The sequence below is a fragment of the Pelobates fuscus genome, chromosome 1 (genome assembly GCF_036172605.1).
Source record: "Pelobates fuscus isolate aPelFus1 chromosome 1, aPelFus1.pri, whole genome shotgun sequence".
Lineage (NCBI taxonomy): Eukaryota > Metazoa > Chordata > Amphibia > Anura > Pelobatidae > Pelobates > Pelobates fuscus.
Window position 1 is genome coordinate 78682206 of NC_086317.1, and position 6000 is coordinate 78688205.

Here is a 6000-nt window from a genome sequence, read left to right on the forward strand (position 1 = left end):
AGATATTGCTACAGTGAAGGGTTTCTCCAGTTCAGCTTTTCTAAATTTGACATTTCCTTATTAATCAATTCTCCCTAATGGATCCACTAATGGTTCAACAAATGGTTTTAAAACTTATAAAAGATGCAATAATGGTGTCTTCAATACCAGTCGCAAGGCTATAATCTCATAACAGGCAAAATTATATTAATGACTTCCATGGCCCATAAGGTGAACAGCTGGATCCATTTCTTGGGTTTATTTATCAGCATAGAGCTATCAGTTTAACAGAAACCAATTGTAAACATAGTATGTATTCTCTTCCAGGAAACCTGGTCCATTCTAAGTATTCGCTTTCCAACCTGCATATTCTAGATACCATCTCCTCATGCACTTATAATCTTCGCACAGAGCTGCAAGCGGCCCCTTAGTCAGTCCATTTAATGTATGTGACAACATATAAATCTCACACATTGTATAACAGTAAGCCCATTGTGCGTTAAATGTTTCCAAACACTACTACTAATTTATATATGGCCTCCTGAAACAATTTCATTTTTATGATACTCTGACTTTAATCAGGCTGTCGATAATCTTACAATGTTTAGGACACCAGAGTGTATTGTCAAATTGCATGTAAGACAAATGTTTAATTTTGATACTTGTACAATAAGTTACGAAAATGGTTACCTTTTCTCAAAAAATGAGTTAAATCCTCATGAAGACCCAACCGTTAAATGCATGGAGAGACACACCTTCTATCCTATGCATTAATATTATATTAGGAGTCATTAGATCAAATGATGAACAAACTAGAAAATAGAGTATTCACATATGCAACCCATTAGTCTGTCTTAGGCAGGTTACTAAGATTAATGGCATGTACCCATGTACAGAGCTAAATTAGTCTGTATCTAGGGACAATTCTGTTGTAATGGTATTTTCATTGTTAGAAATCAAAATGTATCGTGTTAATCTTTTAAGTATAAATTCTGTGCAATATCTTGAGGTTCACTCTGTTCACTTTAGCAATTTTGTCATGTCATTCTTTGTATTCTGGAAAAAAAAATACATTGCTTGATTTTCTGAATGTCTTGAGTAGGAAATCAATTACATTTGAAGTTCATATTTTAGATATTTGTTTTCTTACTTAGACTGTTGATGAATAAAATATATCTGTACACTACAGAGCTGTACAGACCTAGACAAACTTAGCAAATTAAGTTTTTTTTTATTTGATTTTCCAAACAGGCTATGCCTGTTTAGGACTCTCTATAAATAAAATCATAGTTTATTCGTATATAAGGTAAGGAGAATAATCCTTCAGTAACCAATAAAGACAATAATACACTATATTCATAACTTATTTCGTTATTCGTGATTTTATAGCTTTGTAATAAATAATCCATAGAAAACTTTGCAATGTATTACCTAATGTACATTGGATTAATCATTAAATAACATGTCAAATATGAAATATGATATAATATTAAATATTCTCATTCTGTCTCTATCCATTTCATAGGATATAGTTGTAGTTTGTATAATGTGTTACTTTTTCATGAATTCAAGCATTATCTCAGATTAGAACAGTACTTCTCAAACATAGAATGTGACGGCAGACAAGAACGATTCGGCCCATCTAGTCTGCCCAATTTTCTAAATACTTTCATTAGTCCTTGGTCATATCTTATAGCTAGAATAGACATCAATACTGACAACATCTGGACTGTTGCTGGGTCGTGAGTACTGGTTTGGGAACCACTGGATGAAAAGAAAAACAAGATTTTAAATGCTTTATATCTAAAAGAAAAGATAATTTACTAGATTATATAAACATTCAAGACAAACAGTGATGATAATGATAATGTTGATGATAATGAGGATGAAAATTGTTCAATTTCTGTGGTACCCAATCAAGAATGCCATGGTTTCTGCGTACGTACGGCCCCTATAACATAGAATTGTATTAGTTCACCACTTTTCACGGTTTAGAAAATAACCCCACAAATAAATCTTAAATCTACCCCTTTAATATCTGGAATATATTTAGAATTTAACCCAAATAGCAACCTATAACACAAATAATGCTGAGAAGAAGGGTGCCTCGAGATTTACGAAAATATTACGAAAAATATTTCATTGTAACTTTTACATATAATTTATGGTGATCAGGTCAGGTAAAGTGTCCTTTAATGATTTCACCACTGACATTAGAAAATCAAGCAACTACTGTATACTGGTGATGTTTAATATCAGCGGGCAGAGGGCGTGCGATATGCTCATTTTGTGTAAGTTTACATCATAGCTTATTATTGCATATTCTACAAAAAAAAAAAATGTTCTAAATAAAAGGTGCTAAAATTGTCCAGGGAGCAAATGTAGTTGTTAGTATCTCAGTTATTTATATTAATGTGTTTGATGTATACATATTTAGTCTGAAAGCATTTTACATTTACAATAAACTCTCATATCTTTGTCATGTAATGCTGGCTTATGCTCATTATGTAATATCTACATGCAAGTCTCATTCATTAAGCTGGGAGTCATTATATCAGCGGATCAACAACTGACCTATCGGCGCAGACTCCGCAATTTTTCTTGGAGCTTTGGAAGTTGTGGGTTTATAAATTTTATAGCGAATTATTAGGAAATCACAGAGTTTGCCAGGCTTAACTCCTGTTATTGTGAGTAGGTTTGAAAGGTCTAACCACTTAAGGACACATGACGGAAATATTCCGTCATGATTCCCTTTTATTGCAGAAGGTGTGTCCTTAAGGGGTTAACAAGGCAGTTGACATCCATGCTTTAGACAGTCTAGAATTTAACGGAAAATATAATTACAAAAGGGAAATTATGTGTTTTGTTGTACAAATTGAATTTAATCTTTGCATTTTAGTGTGTGGGGGTTGCAGTCAATGTATTGTATTATTGCCATTGCTTGATGACCTATTATATATGCACTGTTCTCATTGTTTGAGTTTTTAAAGAATTGGGTGGGTACACCTACCTACAATCCACACTTATCCAAGGCCTTTTTTTGTAATGCACTGAGAAATAAACGTACTTTAATTTACTACTTCTGTCCAAGGTTGTATTTTTAATGTCATACATTATACATTAGAATGTATGATTTTATTAGTAGGCAAAACACAACTTTTAAACCACAGTAATGTGTTTATGATAATTCATACAGATACAAATGGTTTATTCACTAAATGGCAAATCTACAACTGGTTTATTTACTAAACTGCAAATCTAAACATTTAGGTAAATAGAAAAACTACCGTATATACTCGAGTATAAGACAAATTTTTCAGCACATTTTTTGTGCTGAAAAACCCCAACTCGACTTATACTCGAGTTAATGTCTGTTTTATGGCAACTTACATTGCCATAATACAGACCAGGACCGCCGGGCTCATTACAAGCACGGTGGTCCTGTTGGGGCCTGGCAGAGAGCTGTCACTTACCTTTCCTGCAGCTCCTGTCAGCTCCCTTCTCTCTCCTCCAGTCTGGTCAGCTCCTCTGTCAGCTCCCACTGTAAGTCTCGCGAGAGCCGCGAGAGACCGCAAGACTTACAGTGTGAGCTGACAGAGGAGCTGACCGGACCGGAGGTGAGAGAAGGGAGCTGACAGGAGCTGCAGGAAAGGTAAGTAACAGCTCTCTGCCAGCCCCCTCCTACACAGCCCATCCACTGGACCACCAGGGAATGAGAGCCCCCCTCCCTGGCCAGCTAACAAGCAGGGAGGGGGGACGAAAATAAAATTAAATAAAAAAAAATACTAAAATATTTTTTTCCTTTTTCACCCTTTCCTTTAAACTATCTGAATGTATTGCATTAGAGTTACACTCCATACATCATAACCACCACACTCAGCAGTGGCTATGGTGCCAGGAGTGCTATGTACTCTCCTAGGGTAAGCAATCAAACTGCATAAAAGTGTTTGAGAGCTAACTTGGGATTCTCTGGGCGCTGGTCGAATCCTCCCATTAGCTCCACTGAACCAAGCCTTGCTGTGCAGGAGCTCCTGGGACACAAATGATGGAAACATTTCTATTCCACTATAGACCTACACACACACACACACACACACACACACAAACACACAATCATACAAACACACACTCTACATAATATAAACACACTCATACACACACACACTTTGCATTATATACACACTCATACACACACACACACACTCATACAAACACACACACTGCATTATATACACACACTCATACAAACACACACACTGCATTATATACACACACTCATATAGACACACACACACAATCTGCATTATACACACACACACACACACACACACACAAACTCTGCATTCACACAAACACACACACTCTGCATTATATACGCACCGAGTGTGCGTATATAATGCAGAGTGTGTGTTTGCATGAGTGTGTGTGTGTATATTACAGAGTGTGTGTTTGTATGAGTGTGTGTGTATAATGCCGATTGTTTGTATGTGTGTGTGTGTGTAATGCAGAGTGTGTGTGTATATAATTATAAAAAAATCACAGAATTTCATAGCCCCAAGTTTTACCCTCGACTTATCCACGAGGCATAGCATATTTCACAATTATTGGTCACAAAACTGCACTCGACTTATACATGAGATCGACTTATACACGAGTTTATACGGTAATTGCAAAATGTAGGGTAAAATAGTCAAACTATGACGTTACATTTTCCATATCAGCATGTTATGCCTAAACGTCATGTAATCCTGTGCTTACTAAATAATTCCATCATACCTCCCAATCATTTTAAATGGACAAAGAGGGACACTTTAATTGTAGGGCTGTGAGTGAGGTGTGCTCAGAGGCATTGCTTATCTGAGAACAATAATTTATGCAAATAAAATGTAATTTAGCACAAGAACAATATATCTTATTTACACAGACTGATTTCTAAACATTAATGACATTGATGTTGCGCCAGTAAAGGGACTGGCCCTCCTAAATAGGAACAGTTGGGAGGTATGCTACAATTTTTATTATTAGCTCTTACGTAGAGCCAACATATTCTACAGCACTTTACAATTAGAAAAAGAAGATATTGAGAGGTGAAGAAGGACCTGCTCATCTTTCAATATTTCCACTTTGGTTTTAAATTATAAATATAACTTGAATTCCTGAGAATTCTCACTTTAGTGAAAAATTGAAAAGTGACCAAACTGAACTAATTTAGAGAACTTTTCTAGTTGGGCTATTTTGGCCTATACTTTGAAATTCACATTGAATCCACAATGCGATCTGCCTCGCTTGCCATTCTGCCATTCGCCATATGGTGGTATGCCTGCCAACCAAGGCAGTTCCCCTGCAGCTAATCACAGTGATCCGAGACATGTGATCACTGTGACAGAGTGATCACTGTTACAATGTCTCAGCCAATGATTTGGAACATTGGCCAAGACATTGTCTTGTCTACCGTTCCCTTCTCCTCACTTTGATCTGACACAAGTGAGGCACAGAGATCATTGTTAGTTACTGTATAAAAAATTTTAAAATAAAAAATACATATTTTTACCCAACCCTTTCAGCATTAGCTATGTGATCAGTCTGATAAGAGTGATTAGTGCCTTGGTACTATTCATATTTTTGTTTACGGTCAAAACATTTATTTTTGAAACCTTTGTCAGCTGCAGCAGTTTTTAATTGTTTTAACCCCTTCTCTGCCAACTGATCACTGTACTGTACAGTATCTGGCTGTACGGTACTGTATGAGTGGTCAGATGGTTCTGATCAAGCAGACTTTTTTTTTGGGGGGGGGGCTTATTTCTATTTAAATAAATAAATAACCATTTTAATGCTGGTCGCAGTTGTTTGATCCGCGATCAGTAATTTTATTTTACTTTTGGGTGTTGGGTTTCTGTAGATGGAAGTGAGAATTGGGGGGTGGTTAGTGTGTATTAGGTAGACAGACAAATTAAATGATCCCCTTAGTGACATAAATTACGTTAATCCCCCTAAAATAGCACGCTATTATATATGGCAGAG